This window comes from Phoca vitulina, unplaced genomic scaffold, assembly GCF_004348235.1.
Source record: "Phoca vitulina isolate PV1807 unplaced genomic scaffold, GSC_HSeal_1.0 scaffold3, whole genome shotgun sequence".
NCBI classification, from domain to species: Eukaryota; Metazoa; Chordata; class Mammalia; order Carnivora; family Phocidae; genus Phoca; species Phoca vitulina.
In genome coordinates this window covers 36,854,183-36,877,041 of record NW_022589706.1, presented here as the reverse complement: position 1 = coordinate 36,877,041, position 22,859 = coordinate 36,854,183, and the positions used below count along the sequence as shown (strand labels likewise).

Sequence of the window (22,859 nt, the reverse complement as noted above, 5' to 3'; positions counted from 1 at the left end):
CCTTTGATTTTTTGTTTTTCGTTTTGTTTTTATTTGTTTTTTTTTTGACAGTGACATCTTTGGCTTCTCACTCAATACCAAGAATGTTTTTTGAGCATTTGACTAACCTCTTTTCAATTTTATGCCATTTGGACCTTTCTTGATCTTCATGGTATCTTTATTCAATCCTTGCGACTTTCCTTGCAGAATATTACTACTATTTACATTTCTTCTGACGCTAACTAGTCTCTAATCCTCAAACAACATATAGCATGTGGCTTAAAATGATGCTTAGTAAAAGATGAATGAAGACAAACTACATTTGTGAATGTAGTGAATTTGAAGTGATTTGTATGGGGTTAGGACCTTTTCATGATTGATGAAATATTTTCATGGAAAACTTAAAAAATTATAAAGCATTTCAAACTAAAATAAAATAATATGACATATCTATATGTACTCCCCACGTAGACTCAATGTAATTTATCCATTTTTAATATTTTTATATCCTTTTCATTAAAGAAATAAAACAGAAATAAAGTTGAAACATCTCTGATACTTATACCTTTCATTGCTCTGATTCTTCTTTTTTCTTTCCCAGAGGTAATCACAAACACGATTCCTTGTTTCTGTATTTTTATTAAATACTTATTTATCCATAAATAATACAGAGTATTGTGCTCTGGGTTTTACTTTTTATGTAAGTAATATTGTACTATAAATATTCCTAAACAACTTGTGTTTTCCTCTCAACATTCTATTTTTAAGATAATTCAAGTTGACATCTATAGATCTAGTTCATTTATTTAAACTATACCATACTATTTGATTATATGAATATACAACACTTTATTTATACAATTCATATTGTTGTATAATTAAGCTATTCCATATTCGTGTGTGTGTGTGTATGTGTGTGTAGAGGGAGAGAGAGAGAGAAAAACAAGAAAGAATGTGGTGAATATTCTAGACCATGTGTTTTGGTATACACGTGAAAGAGTTTCTCTAGGATACATATATTGGAAAGGATGTTAGATTACTGACAATGCATATTGTTGAATTTACTAAATATCAACAAAGTGATCACCAAAGAGGTTGACCTAGTTGATCCTTCTGCTAGGCATGGATGACATTTTGTTTCCCCACATAGTGTCCAGTACTCAGTATTATCAAATTAGAACATTTTTTAATAGTGGGTCAGTGCTATTTCTTTATATAAGTTTGCAATTCTCTGACTACTGATGAGGTTGAGCATCTTTTATAGTATTTACTGACTCAGTTTTCCTCTTCTGTCAATTGCTCATACTTGTACTGTGCCCATTTTTATCTATTGGGTAACAGAAAACTGTCTTACATCATGCAAATACTTCACTGAGGCTATGGTTTGTCTTCTAACTTTAATGCCAGTATATTGTACAAAAGTTTAAAATTTTAATATAGTCTAACTAATTAATATTATCCTTTATGATTTGTACTTATTTGTGGTTTATATTAGAAATCTTTTTTTTTTTTTTTAAGATTTTATTTATTTATTTGACAGAGAGAAGAACAGCGAGAGAGGGAACACAAGCAGGGGCAGAGGGAGAGGGAGAAGCAGGCTTCCCGCAGAGCAGGGAGCCCGATGCGGGGCTCGATTCCAGGACTCTGGGATCATGACCTGAGCCGAAAGCAGACGCTTAACAACTGAGCCACCCAGGTGCCCCTAGACATCTATTTCTACCCCTGATTTCAAAACATATTGTTCTGTATTTTCTGCTAAAAATTAACTTTTGACATTTGAAATTTTAATCCACATGGAATTTATTTTTGTTTATGGTATTCAGATCTAGCTTTCTTTTCTTCCATATGGATAGTCTAGTCTCCCCACGCTATTTATCGAATACTCCATTGTACCATAAATTACTTACCTAAGAGTCATTTTCCTCTTTCTCATGTTGGCAGAACACCAATTTGTTCCAGTGTCTACTCTTTTCCCAAATGATTCAGGCAAATCCTGATTGCTCTCAGAGTACATTGGCATTCTCATTTCCCTACCTAATGATTAGTTTAGCAGTTCAAGCCAAAGACAAGCAAAGGGTAGTTTGCTGGAAGTGTTTCTAGGGAAGATTTTCTTTTGCCCTGACAGAAGATACGTAATGAGGAAACAGTCTCTTTTTTCTGCTTCTTGATGTTTGGGACATGAGCATTTTGTGATAATGAAGGGAGCTCACTGAGATCCTGAGGAGGACAGGCAGAACTTGGATCTTTGATGACTTTGAACCTTAGCTCAAATATCTTGTTTTGTGAGATAATAATTCTTCTCATTTTTGAGCCACTTAAAAAACGTTGGTTTTCTCGGGGCTCCTGCATGGCTCAGTCGTTAAGCGTCTGCCTTTGGCTCAGGTCATGATCCCAGGGTTCTGGGATTGAGCCCCACACTGGGCTCCCGGCCCAGCAGGGAGTCTGCTTCTCCCTCTCCTTCATGTTCTCTCTCGCTATCTCTCTCTCTCTCTCAGATAAAATCTTTTAAAAAAATGTTGGTTTTCTTATTTAGAGCCAAAAGATATTCATCTTTTCCTATTGATATGTAATGTACTAAAATCCCATATAACAGTGAGTTTATTTCTCAGTTTCTAGTCTGTTTCAGTGGCCAGGTTATCTGTCACAGAATTAATACCACAATGTCTTAAAATCAACATGTCCAGCTTATGATTTTCTTTCTAAGAGGGAATTAGATTTATTTGTGGGTATTTTAAAGATTTTAATACCACTGTGAATTGAATTTTTAAAGATGCAATTTTCTGACTCTCCATTGCTGGCATATAGGGAAACTCTTCACTTTTGCCTGGTGATCACATGTCCATCAACTTTGCATTGGCATTTGTGTTTGTTTCTTCCGTTCTACACTTTCTTGATACCACTTTCTTTTTAGTGCTCTGACCAGATACTAGGACAGTCTTCAACAGAGGCAGTGAAAAGAGGCATCTTCATCTTATTCCTGACTTTAAAGAAAATGTTCTAAAATTTTACCATTAAATATTGTTTGCTGAGGGTTTTTTTCTTTAATTAAGCTTAGAAAGTTTCTTCCTAAACCTAGTTTACTGAATTGTTGTTTTGTTGTTGTTTTTTATCATTCATGAGTGTTGAGTTTCATTTCTAAATTCATTATGAATTTTTTTAGATGGCTATGTAGGGTTTTTTCTCCCTTAATTGTTAAGTGGTGAATTATATTTATAATTTTTTTAATGTTAAATAATCATTATTGCATTCCTGGATAAGTTCAACTTGGTCTTACACATACACACACACACACAACTGGATTTAGTTTGCTAACACTTAGCTATTTTCATTTATGCTCATAGGTGAAATTAGCATATAATTTTTCTTCATTGTGCTCTGTTGTCTGGTTTTGAAACAAAGGTTATGGTAGTTTTTTTAAAATCAGGGTGAGTTTCATTTTTGTATTTTCTGGAGCTATTTATATAAGAAAGGAATCACAGTTGCTCAACAGTGAAATATCTCTAAGGAATCATCTCAAATAGCTTTGTTGTTTTTAGATTTAGATTTTTATTGCCAATTTAGTTATTTAAATGTTTCTAGATCTATTTAATTCTTTTGTTTCCTCTTGAGATTATTTTGGTAGTTTATATTAGCTTAAATCGGCTATTCATTTTTATTTTCAAATTTATTAGCATAAATTTATTCATAGAATTCTCATAAGAATTTAAATCTCCTTTGAATACATAGTTATATTCCATTTTTAAGTGCCTCGTATTTTTAATGTGCTCACTTTGGTCTTATTTTGGTCAGTATTAGCAGAATTTTATGAATCATTCTAAAGATTCAGCTATCTATCTCTGCATCTGTCGATCTCATCTGTCCCGATGCCTATACCTATCTGTTTAAGGCCAGGAGTTCATACGAATGCCCCAATTCTAATCGAATACCACAGGGTTATTGTAGCGTTCTCCCTTTACATATTTGTAACTTCCCTCTCTGACAGTGAAGAACCTGTCTCCCATTACCGTCAACATATTTAGTGACGTGACAAACTCCCCCCATACATAATCAATCTTCCATTAGAGGTGCTGCCCCTCTCATGCCCTCCGCACCTCGCCTGAGCTCTCTCTTCCTGTTGTAGGCCATGGCCAAGTCCACATAGATATTCTCTTTTGCTTCACACCCAGGTGGCCCTGCTGAAACCCCCACAGGGATGCCTTTCTTACGTCGCTTGAGCTCTGACATCTGGCGCCGTGCTACCCCCGCCTCGCCCTCACCCATGGGTGTCCTCCTCACTCCTCTCAGGCTCCAGAGCCCCCAGCAGGCCCCATCGCTGCTCCCGTGGCACAGATGCCTCCTCACTCTGCAGCCTCTGGCTCCCTGCCAGAGTACTGCCGTTGCCAACCCCCTGTTTAGATGCTCTGACCTCCCTGCTCAGGCCCTGGGAGGGTCTTGGGGTGTTACTCTCCTCCAACCTCCAATGAATGCTTTTCTCACCTCCTTTGGTTCTGACAACCCATATGGGCCTGCTGCTTCATTTCCCCCTGCATCCCGTGTCCCCTCTCCTACCATGCCCTCCTCACCCCACAGGGGCCTTGATAGACTTTTGTACCCCCCACCACCACCCACCTTGCTCAGGTTCTGATACCCTGCACTGGGCCCTCACTGCCTCCAGCTTCCCCGTGGATGTCCTCTCTATCCTCCTGGGGTTCCAACAGTGCTGGGTTCTGCCACCCACCATGTAAAGATGCCCTCCTCACCCTCCTTTGATGGCGACAGCCTGCACGGTTGCTTCCCCCACATGGATACCCCTTTTCATTCCGTTGGGCTCTGATAACCTGCTCTAGGCCTCTTCTCCAACTCCTTCCCTCCTCACTGCCCTACCACACACAACGCCCTCACCCTCTGCTTCCCACAGCTCCAAAATCTAAAAAAGTGTTTCAAAACAAGGCAGAGCAGTTTTCTCTCAGGAATGATAATCTTTCAATGCACTAGAGGTTTCTGAAGAAACTTGACACAGTATTAATTCTAAGCCATCTTATATTTATAATTAATTGTTAGAATCCTGTTCCATATTAGACTGCCTCAGATGTGACCACAAGACTTGGTGTGGTTCTTTCAGCAAGTGGAAAGGAATAAAAACACTGGGAAAAAGAAATAAGCATTTAAAATGCCAAAACCCTACTTTTATCATAATTGCACATTATCCAGGCTAGCACTGTGTTCTCAGTCATTTCTGGGTCCTTGCAAGTTAGTGCTTTAGCATAGGCGAGCTTGTAGATTGGCCATCCTAATTGCTCTTTGTTTATGGCCATGCTTACTTTATATAGTACACACTTATCCATTAGTGTAACAAGTCCTAGTATACGGTGAACTGTCCCTTTTATGGACTTTGGTTTGAAAGTGGAGCATCTAAGTTTATTTTGAAGATGAGGGCGACTCCTAGCTCTTCCCAAAGAGCTTGAGAGCCACCTAGATGCAAATCTCAGCCAGCATTGAGAGTTGTTTATTTCTTTGGAGACTCATTTCCACCACTCTCTACCACGTCTCTGTCACCGGGACCTCAATGTTGACTTTATAACTAACATTATAGACAGTCTTGGTTAAGAAAAAGGAATTGGTCCTCAGAATCTATAATTAAACACAGGTTACTGCCTTTCCTCTATACTACCATCTCTCAGTTCAGTGGTTTTGGCAATTTCATGACAAGTCAGCAATAGATCTGAGTACAATTCCTAAGACTTATGTTTGGCTCAGGCTTCTGAAAATGACAGAAAGATAATGTTATGTGCTCAAAAGGGAAACTATTTTGAGTGTTGTTGGGAAAAATCTAATATTTATCAGCAGTGAATATGCTTTTAAAAACCAAAGGAGATAAAATATCTTCTCAACTCCTTTTCCTCTCCCTTATCTCCAAGGTCCAAAATCACAGTCTATGTTTTAGGCGTTTGGTACATGTGTGCTCATTAAAAGATAATTGTTTCTGTTTCAAGTTTAAAATGTAGAAAAGAGCAAATTTAACCTGAACATGGATACATTTATGATTCTGTAATGAATGTATTCACTTGTAAGAGTAGCTTTGCTTTTTTTTTTTTAATCAAAGTATAGATTTACTTAATTTGGGTGGCAGCCTACAAAGAATTCTCTTTTTATAGTATAGCAAGAAAGTTTCATTTAGTCACCTCTTCTAATTAGGATTAAATTGCCTACCTCATAGTGTTTGTTATTGTTAGGACTGAATAAAATTATATATGTGCATCACTAAGTACAGTGCTTGGCTTGGAATACGTGCTCAATAAATAGTAGTTATTATTTATTCTTTCAGCTGAACTAAAAATATTACAAATGCCAATTTATTTTATGCGAGCAATGCCTTTAACATACTCTCACCTAGACTTTGTTTTTCTAACTTAAAATTTGTTAAGGAAAAATGAGATTGTTACTTAGAAAGATGTTGCTGCCTTTTTGTACTTACTGTTTGATAATGTTTCACAACATTTTTTCTATGTAAATCTAGATGTAAATCCCATTGTTTCTACAATATATATCTTTCTTTTTTTTATTAAGTTCAATTAGCCAACATATAGTATATCATTAGTTTTGGGTTTTTTTAAAGATTTTATTTATTTATTTGACAGAGAGAGACACAGCGAGAGAGGAAACACAAGCAGGGGGAGTGGGTGAGGGAGAAGCAGGCTTCCCGTTGAGCAGGGAGCTGATGCGGGGCTCGATCCCAGGACCCTGTATCATGACCTGAGCCGAAGGCAGACACTTAACGACTGAGCCACCCAGGCACCCAGTACATCATTAGTTTTTGATGTAGTGTTCAATAATTCATTAGTTGCATATAACACCCAGTGTCTCCAATGCAAATCTGATGTTCTTATGCTAATTGTCACAAAGAAAAACTTTATTGACCATAATTTATTGTGGCTATGAAACAGTAGCAAACTCTGTGTATGAGAGGGAGCTGGGTTTATACTTCCTAAAAAACAGACCACGTACATATGTGTTCTCTATCTCCAGTTATTTCTTTAGGTAGAATTTATATTTCTAAATTAAAAAATCCAACTTGGAAAGTGATTTTTAGATCAAATACAAATGAGTTACAAAGCCACTCAAGATAACCCAGGTACATGTTGCTTTAGTTTTAAATTCTACCTGCCTTTGAAATGAAAAGTAGGCATCCCATTTACTAAAAGTCAAAGAAGTTTCTAATGGGTAGAATGAGTTCCTTTTATGATAGACTAAATTTTAGAATATCTCTTCAATAACAAATCAGATTTCCTTAAGCTAAGTAAGTGTGTCTGCTTGTGCTATAACAAATTGGGGTTTACCTTCCCGGTCCTCTAGAGCTTCTATGTGGTCCCTAGCCTTGTGGCATGGCTTGGAAGCGTCATGCCTCATTTCAGTTCCATGCCTGACTTCACCGACACCCTGGGAGGTCCTGTTTTGTTATGAATTGTCACTTGTAAAAGTACTGGTGACATCATTTGGGTAAAGAGTGAGGTAAGAGGCAGAAAAAGATGATCCCCAAAGTCAGACCTGAGTGTCGTTTATAGATTAAGGCGATTTTTCATAGGGGTTTTCCTGAGAAGGAAAATTGGAGCATGTTTAAAAGAAAACCTCTTATTTCTTTTATACACTATTCTGAGCAGTTCTGACACCAAACGTGTAGGGCTTTTCCTACACCAACCAATTCTCCAACTCTAGACTCCAACTGGATGTCCTACATTTCAGTCATGACACTAACTGCATGGGCCTAGTGCAGACCCCCTGGGTTAGACCCCTTCCTTGGGTTTGATAATTTGCTATAGTGGCTCACAAAACTCAGGGATACATTTATTTAAGTTTACCAGCTTATTACAAAGGATATTACAAAGGATAAAAATGAACACTCAGATTAAGAGGTACATAGGGTGAGGTCTGGAAGGGTCTTTAGTGCAGGAGACTCTGTCCCCGTGTGGTTGGGATGTGCCACCCTCCCAGCATCTCGATGTGTTTACCAACCCAAAAGCTGTATACTTTAGGGATTTTTGTGGAGGCTTCATCATGGAGGGATGATTGACTCAGTATCTAGCCCCTCCCCTTTCCCTGGAGGATGGGGGATGAGGTTGAAAGTTCTAAGCTTCTACTCATGGCTTGGTCTTTCTGGTGACCAGTCCCCGGGAACTATCTAGGAATCTACCAAGAGTTACCTCATTAGAACAAAAGATGCTCCTATCACCCAGGAAATTCCAAGGGATTTAGGAGTTCTATGTATCAGGAACCAGAGTCAAAGACCAAATATTAGAACAAACGATGCTCCTAGCACCCCTATTGCTCAGGAAAACACAAGAGTTTTAGAATCTGTGTGCCAGGAACTGGGGGCAGAGACTAAAAATATATTTCTTATTGTGTCACAGTGTTTTTCACAGTATTACATCAAAATGACTACAAAGGCAAGTATGAGAGAGCAACTAGTTTCCCCATTCCTGATTTCCACGAGGAGGGGCTTTTCCTAGCCATGCTCCTAGTCTGTCTCTGACCCTTGCAGCCTCCTCTCTCGGGAAGAGGGGTGTTTTTTTCTGGTTAGCAAATTTGAGATGATTGAACGGGCTCAACCCTGCCTTTTCTCCTCTCGAGAGGGGCTCTGCCTATGGAGAGCACTGTGGTACTCAGCTCTTTCAGGACCAGAATCTGCCACCTTCTTTCTCCACTCTTCTTCCTCTTTAGAGCATGCTGGCAGCACGGAGCAGGTGCTGTGCCCTGGGTCTTCATGGGAGGGCTTAGCCGGTCAGAGCTTGCCTCCGACCTGGAGGAAAAGACTGCCGGGTTCTGGAGCTCCAAAGGAACAAGCCAACGTGGCTAACAGACCTAATATTTTACCACCCAGGCTGGCCTTATATCATTAACAAAAGTGATGTTTGGGCTCATGCCTTTACTAAGGTCTGCTTTATTTCCCAACTTGTTCAGAACCATGGCTGGGCAGAGGGATGCTATTTTTTTGATGGCTCCCTTGGAGAGCCCTACAGTAATCAGCAGTTGTTTTGAATGAAATGTCTTAAATATTTTTGGAGAAGAGTTAAATGGAGATTTACCAGTTACCTCTTTGGACATTTGTATTAAGCAGTTGTTACAAAGAGAGGTAGGAGGGAGATTGCGAAAACTTTCTTTTTTGATAATTAGGTTGAAAATAGCAAAGGTAATTTTTCATTCTGAAAACAAAAAGGGGCAGATTTGGTCAGAAGAATACTACCATTTCTCATTGATTCTAAGATGTCTGTTTTTTTTTCACATTTTAGTATTTCTGAAATTGGGATGCGTCCTGAAATTCATGGTATTTCTTAGTTTAATGGCAGTATTCTGTTTCTTGCTAATGGTGTGTGGTATCTTTAAGTCAATAAAATGGGGCTTTAAAGGTAGGAAGCAGATGAAAAGTCCCCCAGACTTGGTGTCTCCCTGACTGCTGTATTGTGCATTAGGTTAAAATAGTGACATTGGAGTGGGCAGTTTGCCTTCGCTGGCTAGGAGTGTGACAAAGGGTTTGTCACTTGGGGTATTCATTTCATGTTAGCACCTTTTGTGAACTGAGGAGGAGACTTTTTTTTTTTCATCAAGTCTGTGCCTAGTGAACTATGCTGTGAATACATCAAGATTATTTAAGTGACACTGAACTTTCCCCTAATCTGCTTTAGGACCAGGGATGGGTGCTTTGGGGATGACCTCTTGGGCTGGCACTATGAGATCTTAGGTTAAGATTTTTCTCAGTGGATTCTTGATAGCTCAACAATGTGTTGACTTAGCTTGGGTCCCTATAGTGATATATAACTGTATAATATTTTAAATATAAAAACTGTGCCTTTAAATTGTTAAAAATCATGACAGATTATCTTAATTAAAATAAACCCATGATTGGGGCACCTGGGTGGCTTGGATGGTTAAACGTCTGCTTTTGGCTCAGGTCATGATCCCGGGGTCCTGGGATCGAGCCCCGCATCAGACTCCCCACTCGGCAGGGAGCCTGCTTCTCCCTCTCCCTCTGCCCCTGCTGCTTCCCCTACTTGTGCTCTCTCTCTGTCAAATAAATAAATAAAATCTTAAAAAAAAATAAACCCATGATTAGTGTTTTAAAGCAATACTAATGTAAGAAATATAATTATTGAATTTGCTTATTTTTACCTGTTTTGTATGTAACTCATTTTGATTAAAAACATGTGAGACATTTTATTCACAGCTGCTGATCACTTGTTTTGAACTAAAATTTAGTTAGAACAACAGACCTGAAATTAGTTAACTTTATTTAAGAAATATAAACACTAAAAAGCGCTGTTTAGAACAAGTGAAAAAAATAACTTCCGAATACAAAGGTTATATGGTCTCTCAAGTTTCCTAACCATTTGCTTTGTTTATCCTCCTTTCTCTATAGATTGCTTTGTATATCCTCTTTCTCCTGGTTTTGGAGTGCTCCACATTATTCCTGGCTCTTAAGTATTAACTTCAGTATTGAATCATACATCTTCTCTTCCCAGGCACATCTGCATGCACACTCGAACACATGTGCGCGCGTGCACGCGCGCGCGCACACACACACACACACACACAAGCCAAGCCTTCCCTGAGTAGCTTTGTGCGTTACTTTGTTTTCATTTTGCTTCTCCTTCACTGACATGTTTTGGTTACACATTCAATGTCTTCCTTGCTAGATTGTAAGATAAGTGAGACTAGGGACTCTATTGACCTTGTCTGTGAGTACGTCCCAGAATGTACATCCTCATTTTCATGCTTGCAATAGCAGGCTTAACTGTCTGCCTGTGGGCATTTGAGAAGTTTGTTATAAATATGGAGTTTACTTGCCACAGATTAGCACCTGAGTATGAATAAATACTTACGAGCTTTACTAGAGTCAAAAATGATGCCTTATATGGACATAGAACAGAGGCTTCTTTATGTTAACACCTGTTCTGACTTCTTCCGGAGCACATGGCCACCCACAATAATAAATACACTTCCCAGTCACCTTTGCAGCTAGGTTCTAGTGATGAGACACAGGTAGAAGTGATGTGGGCCACCTTCAGGCTGTGCACGGAAAGGGTAGGTACACGCCTCTAATCCTTTGCTCCCACGTGCTGAAATGCAGCCAGGATGGCAGGAGCAGGCGTGGCCATCTTGGGTCATGACAGGAAGCTGTGTGTTGGAGATGTTTGAACAAATGATGGAAGGTCCACGGTTGGTTTGCTGAAGATAACATGAACACCGTACCAGCCCTGGATCATCTACCTGGACTTTATGTAACTGAGAAATACATTCCTATCTTGCCTAAGCCACTATAACTTTGGGTCTTTGTGACACTCGTTAAACTACATTCTGATTAACATGGACATCTTTGGCTGCCGTTTTCATCACAGCAGCTTCTTCTGTGAGCCTTGTAATTCTGGTCATTTTATGACCTCATGAGAAAGTAGTCAAAATAATGAATTGTCTCAAGGCCTGTCCTCTTAAATATCGCCAGGTTGTGGAGTATTTGGAAATAGTGTATGAGATTTAGCTCGTTTTAATGCAACCGTAAATTGTTAGAGTTTTAAAAATTTCCAAACAAATTTGCTGAAAAAGTCACAGATGAAAGACATTTGGAATTAAAGAGATCTGAATAGACTAACACGTTGGTCCCTCAGGGGCTCACATGATTAGACTCTTTTATTAACTGACAAGACTTCTACCCATCTTTTCCCCCCACAATGCAGAACACCTGGTGAGACACTGTAACTAGAATAAGCTTTTCTGGTTCTCAGAAATATAAATCATCTCTTCATCACTTTCTGTCTTCTCCCAGGGAAGCCCCTGCCTTCTAGTTCTCTGCCAAGAGAGGTGTCACTTCTGAGTGGTGGAGGGAAAATCAGCCGAGAAGCCTTTTTCAAAAGAAAATATTCTGTTCATTCCGTGTAATAGCAATCATTGAGCACGTGCTGTCTGCTGGACACAACCGAGCCATTCATGGTTTCTTGGATGTGCATAGTTTATTTTGTACTGTGGATTAGCTCTCAGGACATTAGTACCATTTGTGCCATCTCCATGGATCTGGGACAAGATAGGATTTTCTGGGCGGGTCCGAGTACCTGAGTACTGCACTTAACGGTGTTGCCTCTGTGAAAAAAGTAAGTCCTAGATTCTCATCAACCAATTTATAAATAAACTTTCAGAACTGCTGATTCAGATTTGAGCCCCATATAGCAGAGGTTGGACAAGTTATGAATTTGACTGTGGTCTTACTGCTCGTAGTCGGTATTGGAGCCAGGGTAAGACCTAGATGTGTCTGATTGAAGCCATGCCCTTCACTACTGGGTATTGCTGGAATATTTGTCCTGGGGCAAAATGGCAAAATGACTATTGGCCACTTCTGTCTCACATTCCACTCATTCTTGTTCTCAGGAATTCGGATGAAAAAGTTTTCAAAACATAGTAGGGCCTACATAGCCCGTTAATTAAATGTTCAGTTTATATGCATTTATTTGATAACTTTATATGCATTTATTTGCATATATGCATCTGTGAGTACTGAGATCATTAAAATGCTTCCTTGTCCACTAATTTATTTTTCCTTGATATATCTATTAATTTGGCAACCAGGTTAGATTTTCATCTTGAGTTTTACTCCCCAGCAAACCTTTTGTTGAAACCTTATGAGACTTGTACATTTCTCCATTAGGATACATCATCTTCATTTCACTTTTCTCTTGCAGAATATTTTATTTTGATGTCGTTCTCCTCTATCACATTAAAGTATTGTATTTTTGAATAATAAAAGAGAGAGACAAATGGAAAAACAGGAAAAAAAAAAAAAAACCCACCCATGAATCTCTTGTTTCTTTGCCTAGGGAGGGCACATCGCCAGGTTTTGGAGTTAGGTGAATTTGTGCCAACCATCTGATTAGAAGGCAAGAGTCGAATATATAGGCTAAGTGAACGATCGCTTTTAAACTGGGCTTGCCTTAGAAGCAATGATATCATATGTTATTCCAGCTGCAAGCCAGAGTTAGTAATCAGGCAAAGTAACCTTAAGGCTAACAATTTTGGTTCGTAGCATTTTGTGGGTCTACCAAAAAAGTTTCAAATATAGATTTATGCCAGTGGCCAAAGGCACATCTGGGTGAGTGTTTGGTGAAAAACAAGGGCTACAACCATTCTGGTTTGCTTGACCAAAAGGGAAATAATAATGATCTGTGCTTCCCTGCGCTGACTGAATCTTCTGTCCCAAGCCACTCCCTCTCTCTGTACTTTGCTGTCTACCCCAGTGGTTTCTGGGATTTTTTTTTCTTTTTTAAACATCTGGGCTCCTAAGAATGGAAGGAAATAACGCCGTTTAATTGATTTTTTTTTTTTAATGTTAGTCAGCCTTAGAGAAACCAAGTTTTGTTTATGCTCATTCACAGGAAATCTTGGGTATAACTTAAGGGCAGGTCTTTCTGAAGGAAGCCTGTGCCGAGGTTGGCTGAATATCTACAGGACCTTACTGACCACTTCACTTCTGACTTAAGGATTCTGAGAATGCTGCTAGAGGTTAGCTTGATGTGAGTGGGTACCTGATATTAGACAGTAGGCTTGGGCCTGGGTGTGCATTTCTCCCCCAGCTTTTCTCTCTCTCTCTCTTTTGGCCAGAGGCTCCTAATCCTCAAAAGTAAGAGAAATATTTATTCAGGACCTTAGGCTTTTTTCTGGCGAGGGACACTGTGAGGATTTGGCCAACCTGAGCACCTTGACTGAATATCTGTGCCTTGGTATCCGCCTCTGTTCCTCCCATTCTTTACTTCAGAATTAAGGGACTCAAAGCAGGGTGGGATAGTGCTGAATGGAAGCGGATCTGTCTGTCTCTTTTTCTCCAGAATGTGTTGGCACTGGAAGTGATGAAGGTTGAATGAGGAATGTCGCATGATCCAAATATCCTACAGTCGCACATTCTTTAGGGGGAGCACTATATGTGGTTCTCTTCAGCACTGTCTTTCCTCAGTGTTTTCCAGTAGGGGCAGTGCTAGCTTATAATTTATGTCATTTTGTGTCTGTGCAGGAAAAAAAATCTACAGCTGGCCCATTATACACGGGTCATACCCTGTGTTTTTGATAGGAATATGTTCTGACCGCACACAGAAACACTGTTCTTACTTTTTTCAATACCTTGATTTTGAGCTCTTAAAAAAGGAACAAATGAGCAAAACAAAATTGCAAAAAAGTCTATTTCAAGAGAAAATATTTGTTAAAAATTGATAAATTACCAACAGCACCTGCCACGTGGAGCTGTTTCTATTATTATCCACTCATATGATTTTGTTTTTAAAATCTTTATTGTGGTTTGACAAGAGTACAGAAGATTCCCTTTTGTACTTAGTCCATGTAAAGTTGGTATAGTCTTTTTTCCAGTGATGGTTTTGTTTTGTTTAGTGTTGCTGTTTTGTTTGTTTGATATATTACTAAGTGTTGGAAGTTTGTTTTTCTTGCACCATTTCGGATTCATAATATTTAAATAGAAAAAAATGAGGAAATAAAATTGGAAAAATTTGGGTTTCACATTCCTGGTTATTAACTCTACTGAAAAATATAGAATTTTTCTTCTTTCTTTTTTACTTTGTATTCTTTCACTTTAGTTTTGGTAGAAAAACAAAATATAAAAACATTACAAAACTTATACATGTAGAGTGTTTTGGGAGTAGAAGGAAAATACTTACATGCCTCTATCATATATATATATAATATTGTTAGGTTTTTTTTGTTTTGTTTTGTTTTTAGGTAACTTTTGTTTGATGGATTTGTTTTCTTTTGCTCCTGTAGAGATTTTTTTAAAAGATCATAGTCTAAGTGAGAAAAAGGTATATTAACAATAATCCCATAAATATAATTCTTTAGAGGAAAGCTGTCCATTTAAATATGATAAATACACTAACCAAGGCATATGTCACCAGCACTCTTTACTGACCAGAATAGTTCCTAGTGACACCCACTGGATTAAATTCTTCTTACGAATAATTAGTATACTGATTAGGAAATAGACTAATTCAGTGGTTCCTTCTGAGCGTGACAAAAGAATAGAGTAAAAAAAAAAAAAAACCAAGGAAAATACAGACCAAAGTTTATAAGCAAATATTTTGTTTTTGTAGGAATGCTAATGAAATGATCCCTAAATAGGGATTATTTCTTATGTAGCCACAACATAAAAGCCATCCTGCCATCCAACAAATATTTATTGAGCATCTACCAGACACCACACACCATTCTTTGGCACTGAGGCTGCATTAGTAAATGAGAAAAACAAGGTCCCTGCTATTGCGGAGTTGACATTATGTAATGGGTAGAGAATCTCTAAATAGTTAAATAATGACTGCAGACAGCACAAATTTTGAGCACCTGTTGGGTGTGAAATAGCCAATTAATTGTTAAAAAGGACTTTTCAACTGATAAAGAGTGTCTGTCTTAACACAGGAATGGTTTTTTTTTTAGTGTGCCATAGCCCTGCACACATGCATCCGTGATCACACATGTCAGTCATAGCGTGGCTTATGGTTCTTTGTGTCCATCTCCCTGTGCCACAGCTGCACCCAAACTGACAGAGCAGCATCTTATCATTTATGTATCCATGCTTTCCCTTCACCTGGAATATGCCTCACATACAAGAAACACACAGTGCATATTGGTTCAGTGAATGTGTAGTACCTTACGGTTAGTGAGGTGTTTTCATCTGGTTTATCTCAAATTGATCTACACCACACCCATATAAGGGAATAATTTTATGGTAGAAGCATAAAAAGATGAAAAGTTTAAGAGTTTAAGTGACTATTTATGGTCAGGAGGAATATATATGATTTTTATGCACCTGTGAGACAACCATGGGTCATAAGTAAACCTGCTTTAAGAACACGAATTTGACCTCAGATTTCCCTTGTTGCGAAAGGTCGTAGAGGATCATATCTGTAACTTGGGTTTCATTTTGTCAAATCTATGAATCTCGCCAAAAGCTTTTATCATCTTTCTTTTGCCAAACCGCTCCCGCTTTTATCTTTGAGTTTGAGAAACCATTCTGAAGTTTGTACAAGCTGATAGGACTGAAGTTACAAGATAGTTGCTCCTCACTGCCATCTCATCCACCACCACAGAGCTCTTGCTAGTGCCAGGGCTGCATAGTAGCTTTACGTAGCTTACGTGCTTTATATGCATTGTCTCCTTCAAGCCTTACAATTCTGGGAACTGTTTTCCAGAAGAGGAGACAGAAGCTTGGCAGAGGTAAGGATCAGCCTAAGGTACCATATGAATGGTGGAGCCTGGCTTCCATGCTGACTCTGCCTGACCCCAGAGTCCATGCACTGAGTAATTATACACTGTCTTAAAAGGCTTATTTGAAAAATAAGTTAAATAAAAGTCATCATCGTGCTACATACTTAGTAGAGGAGAAGCAGCTCTGCCTACTTCTAAGAAAATCATCTGTACATCGGTTTATCAGGAAATACAAAGTCAGGGTCATGATTTTTTATTTTTTGTAAAAATGATTCTTTGCTTTTGCTTTAAGAATAAATAATACACCTTTGAATGTTTTCCGGGGAGCAAGCTCCTCCAGTACACCTAATTTATTTTATTTGCCACTTTTCAGCCAGTAATGCATCTAGGAATAGAGGATTAGGCTCCCCAGTGCAGGTTCCAAAGGCTGAATGTTCTAGTGCAGTAAAGTTTGACCCAAACAACAAACACAGGTTTTGAGTTCTTGCAAGGGCTTTGTATTGTTATTTGCATTTTCTTCAGAAATCTCAGCCATGTTTATACATACCAACCATAGATTCTCATTGTTGGGAAGTGCTTTCGCAGTCCTCTTTGTAAGAATCCTCTCTATGGCAAAAATTCTCTATAGACAGCTTTTGTCGGTCTATTGTAGATCTACATTTCTTTCTGAACATTGGACACACAAATGAATTTTACTGTTTGCTTTGAGGGGAAACATAATCCAGACAGTGGACTATTTGCTGTTTTATTTAACCTCTTTATTTAAAAATGTATATTGGTGTTCCTCATATACAGTGTTCTTTGATTGGATCGCTTTTTTTTACCAAACTTTTGTACTTAATTTTGTCATCTTTCCATGGCTGAAATGACAATTGGTGTTCTTTTTTTTTTAGAGAATTTATTTATTTATTTGACAGAGAGAGTCACAGCGAGAGAGGGAACACAAGCAGGGGGAGTGGGAAAGGGAGAAGCAGTCTTCCCGCTGAGCAGGGAGCCCGATGTGGGGCTCGATCCCAGGACCCTGGGATCATGACCTGAGCTGAAGGCAGACGCTTAACGACTGTGCCACCCAGGCACCCCCAACTGGTGTTCTTTTTCACAAAATTATTGAATGGTGATAGAAAGGATCTTTATTATTGAAGGACAAGAGATGTTCAACAAAAAGGCCAGAATCAGTGCTCACAGAGGTCACCCATACCAGCCATTTCTTAATTCTGGCAGCCAGATGCTCCATCATCTTCCTTAGAAAACAAAATGGTGAAGAAACATGAGGAGATCCAAGAAATCCTTTTTTTTTTTTTTTTTAAGATTGTATTTATTTATTCGAGAAGGAGAGAGGGAGAGAGAGAGAAAGCACAAGAAGTGGAAGGGTCAGAGGGAAAAGTAGACTCCCTGCTGAGCAGGGAACCTGATATGGCTCTCCATCTTGAGATTCTGGGATCATGCCCTGAGCCAAAGGCAGACACTTCACCGACAGAGCCACCCAGGCACCTCCTTAACAGCTAGGAAATCTCTGAAATGCACCTCTATCAGGGCTTCTGGTTTTTGATTAAAGTGATTAGGGGTAAATAACCAACAGCAAGATGGAATCACGTAACAACTGCACAGAGTGTTAAAATAATTTAGTAATAGAGGGGTTTTTGTAGGTTGGTTGGTTTCTGGTGGTAGAGGTGACTATTTTAATGAGATATTTAGCCATAGTGACCTTAATTTGAAAATCTGATTATTTCATTGTCCTCTGTGTTTGCACATGTTGTTTTCTTTAATTGGATCACTTTCTTTACCTATCCAGAATGCTTTCCTTCATCCTGCCTGTCCAAATTAGCTGCCTTTTCTGGATGCTTCCCATTATCTTGCACTGATCACCCTTTGTTTTTATTGCCTGATTTAGTTGTATCTTCTCAACTCTCTGAATGTGGGGATCCGAGATGTCTTGTTTATCACTGTTTTACACCGGACACATAGTAAGTGTTAAATAAAAATTTCCTCTCAACTTGTAAGTTTAATGCAATGTCAATCGGAATTCTAGAATACTAAAAAAATCACTTTAGGATTTGATGAAGTTATTCTAAAATATATCCAAAGAACTCCAAAAACAATAATGTTGAGTGAAAATTAAATGTCCAATTAAACCACATTATGATATTTATCAGTATTATGTAGCAACATATATCAAGTATGTATCAGTAATGCTTATGAATATTTTCTAGGGTTTTTATGGTTTTGGTTTTTCTACTTACCCTTTTAATTCAGTAATAACCACTATCCTTCCCATCAAAAATAATTATTAATAATGTATTACTGCTACAAAATAATTCAGAGGCAGATACAAGAGTATTTTAGTAATTTATTAAATTCAGTGTATTTAATAAAATCAGAGATAAATGGGGAGTTATTACTGTATTAAAAGGGTAAATTAAATCCAAAAGAAATCTATGAAATTCTGGCAAGCGTATGATTTATCCTGAAGTAGGGAAGATCATTCCAGACATAAAAGCCATGGAATTAATCTCAAAAGGGGAAAATCACCAGATATGGTAACAATAGGGCTTAGAAGTTAAGAGAAATGACTTTAAGATCCCATGGTTCTGGATCTGAATTTTGGTCCCCAACACTTACTGAGTGATCTTATGGGAACTTATTTACTCGTTAAGCCTTAGCTTCTTCATTTGTAAATTAGAGGGGATAATAATAATAGCAAACTCATTAAGCCTTTAGAATACACAAACTATGTAAAGGACCTGCCATTTGCCAATCACATAGAAAACACAATAGCCGTTATTACCTTTAAAATTTTTACACAGGATACTAATAAATCAAAATCCCTATAAAAGGCAAACAAAATAGCTGAAGTATTGCCATAAAGACAAAGATTGTTATACATGACGTGTGAAGAATCCATTCATGTGGGTCAGAAAAACATACTTGTTCAACAGAAATGGTTAAAAAAAATGTGGCCAGCCGTTTTATAGATGAAGAAATAACAGTGGCTAATAAGATATGAAAAAAGTGTTTACTTTTCCTAGTAATAAAAAATGTAAACTCAAACTACATTGAGAAGCAATTTACCACTTCAAATTAGCAAGGCTTAACAAATGATAATTTAGTGTTGGGCATAGCTTAATGGTGTAGCTATCAAATACTGCTCTTGGGAGAATGAATTTTGTGATGGCACTTTGGCAATATATGACGAGACCCTTGAAAAGGTTTATACTTTTCCTGATAATGAATATTTTTAATGAGGTCAGGAAATGTTAATCCTATAATGTTAGTAGAAAAGGTTTATTTATGTGGATATAAAAAACAAAACTGCATTTATAGCGTGAACCCAGCTCTGTTAAATAACAAGAAAAAAGATGTAGAGTAAAGGGAGGTTAGGTACTTAGACAAAATTAGAAAAGAAAGTGGGAAAAGATATGAAAATGATTATCATTGCTTTCTCCAAGTAGTGGGTTTTCCAGTTATCTATTGCTGCACAGAAAACTACCCCAAAGCTTAGTGGCTAGATTATAATTGTGTGTGGCAGGAATTCATGCAGAACTCAGCTGGGCAGTTCTTCAGCTCTACTTGGGAGGTGGTGAGGTGACTTGGTAGCATTCAGCTGGTAGAGGGGCTGATCTAAAGGGCCCAAGATGGAGTCAGTCACGTGTCTGGGACCTGAAGGCAATAGCTGGAACAATGGGCTCAGTTCAGTGTCTACCCGTGGCCTCTCCAGCATGGTAGTCTCAGAGGTGGAGGCTCAGATATCCTGTTCCAGAGGAACTGGTAGAAGCTGCAAGACTTCTTATTCTTGGAACCTAGCCTCAGAAGTCCTGGAACATCACTTCTACTGACCAGCTGGGAAACAAGGGGAAAAAATTAGACTCCACTTCTCAAGGGCAGGAGAAGCAAATAATTTGTAACCATTTTTAGTCTGCCTCCGTTGGAATCGGTGATTTTTATTTTATGTGTTTCTGCTAAGTCTATAATGCAAATGTATTATTCTTTGTACATTTATAAGAGCTCTTTATATATAAACCTTGAATTAGATAGTTTGCGTAAAGTACTTAACATGGTGTCTGGATAAATAGAGCCTTGTATAAATGTCCCCTGCCATCAGCATTATCTTTATTCGTTTCTCATTAGAATAGAAATGTATTGGTGGGTTTATTTGCAGGGGCTCATTCAAAAAGGCATTAAAGAGACACAGTTTTGCCTAGGTAAGCCAAACAAGATTTCATGAGCAGTTGATAAACTATGTTTTGGAAGGTGAAAGGGAATTTACCAACTAGGAAAGGGCAGGAAAGGCTCTGAAAGTAGCGGAAGCTGCCTATTCAAAGACAGGGAGTTCTGATAACGCGTGGCAAGTTGCAGGATCTGTAAGGGGAGGGTTAGATAGAAGATGCACCTTTGTGAAAAAAGGGCTGAAGCTTGGGGAGCAAGGATTAAATTCAAGAGTTACTCTAGAAACAGAATATACAGGTCTTAGTGATTGATGAGCTATAACAATTCCTTGAGAGTTCCAGCAAATAAAATTTATCTGTTCACTAAAGCACTCATGCTATCTGCTCCTAATTCAGTTTCCTTTCTTTTGATTTCAACATGAATTGTATGTGAAAAGGACAGAATTCACACCAAGTAATAAAATACACATGGATAAATTTCCTTTTAAAACCAAAAAATAAAGAGTTGGAGAAAATGTCCGGCCATGCTGTATCTCTAGGTTTAAAACAAAGTGTGATTTATACGGATCCTTTTTCAAAAAGTCAACACAACCAAACATTTGTCCATCATCTCAGAATGGTTGCTTCTGCCTGTTGAGCTTATTAGCTCCATTCTTATTGTCCCAGGGCTCTCACGTTCATGTGCCATATGGCCTCCACATCTGGTGACCAGCCCAAGCTCTTTTGGGGGGAAAATAACAAAATTTCCTTTGAGGTACTGCATAAATACATTTCTGTAGAATCGGCTACTGCCCACGTCTGTAGATATCTGGGTCCCAAATTAAATGCATAAAGCTGAAATTATATTACTTTTCAAAGATAACAGTAATTAAATAAGACACAATACAAATTAGGGCTTTAAACTTTTTGGCACCAGTTCTTTTCTTCCAGCATATTACTTGCATTGATATCCCTTTGATGTTTTGACATATCTCTGAAATCACGATTAAATATGGTAACCAGAACTATTTCTGACTTATTGTACTGGGCAAGCCATTCGGAATCAATATTATAGGGGAAAAAATATGCTATTTGGAATAGCTCTTCTACTTTTAATGAATTTAATTTGTGTTGATGTTCTAAGGCTTTTTTTTCCCCCCTCCAGGCCTGTAATTAAAGTAGTTATCTCAACAAGTTATTAAACCAAATAAAAACTTTAAATAAAAAAGCAAGTTCCAGCTATTATTAGCAAATGTTTATCACTTAATATTTTAAAAATTTATTTTAGACAGATTTCCATTGTCCCATGGATAAAAATGACAATTAAGCTTTTTGGCAACCACTCATTTCTTCAAAGCTTCAAGAAGAAAGTTGGAGTGCATACATGTGCAGTACTGCGTTAGTGACACAATCAGGATTCTGTGTTTCAACACCAAGGTTTTTATTCTCTTCTTAACTCAATGCGTCATTGTTGCTTCTCTCACTGAGAACATGATTAAAATTTTACCGTTTTTCCTGTGTTAAAGAAACAAAGCAAGGAAAGACATAATCCACATAAGATGGTAGTACGGGAACAGATTTTCAAAGTGTTAACTGATGTTGTGAAAAGCTGTTTTAGTAATAAGCCTAATGGGAAAACAATGTGGTCAGGAAACCCAGAGATACTGAAATTTAACTCTTTCAAAGTAATGTCAGGTACCGGGAACAAAGGAACACAATGAGCAGAATCAGTCCCATGTGTTGTTAAACATTGTTTTGTTTTGTTCCTCTGCTGCCTCTTGTAGCCTTTCATGGTGTGGATGGTGTTCAGGGACTGGAAATGTCACCAGCTGTAGTAGAAGTGCTGGATTTTCCCTTTTCCTCGGCTCCTAATCACCATCTTCCAGCAATTTTAGTCCTGTCTACCTTCCTCTAATCTGTCTCCTGGCAATGCCATTTTAATCTTAATTTTTCTTTTCTAGCGCAGAAGTCTTGATTTGAAGTTCATGTGAGTAATAAGAAAAAAGTAAACAAGCCATCTATGCAATCCTACTCTAAAAATTGTATTAAAAATCTGCACAATATCCACTAGGTGGGAATACATTTCATAAGTCACCATTGGAGATGGAGTCAAGAGATGGAGAGGCATAAACTTTCCAAACTGTGGTAGTATTGTTGAGAATAGACAGCTACTACCAAGGTCTTTTTAATTCCGAAGATTTGGATTGGGTGGAGCTTTAATTTAATTTTACAATTTTTATTACAAGGCAGTGTCTTGACAAAACTAAGAATGCATGGGGTAATTTTGTCTCCATTGCCAAAGACTCCTGTGAATGGAAGTCAAGAGACCTGACTTTCAGTCTTTAAAATCCTTTGCTTCACAGCTTCTTCATCGATCAAATGGGAATATTTTCTTCTCCTCTTTCCTTGAGGAGATTCTGTGATGGTCAGTACTACCTTACTCTCAAGTCTCCAAGGAGAGTTGCTTGATCTTTCTAAGGCTCCTTTTTTCATTTGTGTAAAGGGGCTGACTTTGCTGTGGTT

The 22,859-nt window shown here is 38.1% G+C and overlaps 1 protein-coding gene across 1 annotated transcript in view; it reads left to right on the top strand.

Moving 5' to 3' along the window:
- SCFD2 (sec1 family domain containing 2) overlaps positions 1 to 22,859 on the top strand; it is a 430,884-nt gene that overhangs the window by 105,841 nt on the left and 302,184 nt on the right. The window lies entirely within an intron of this gene.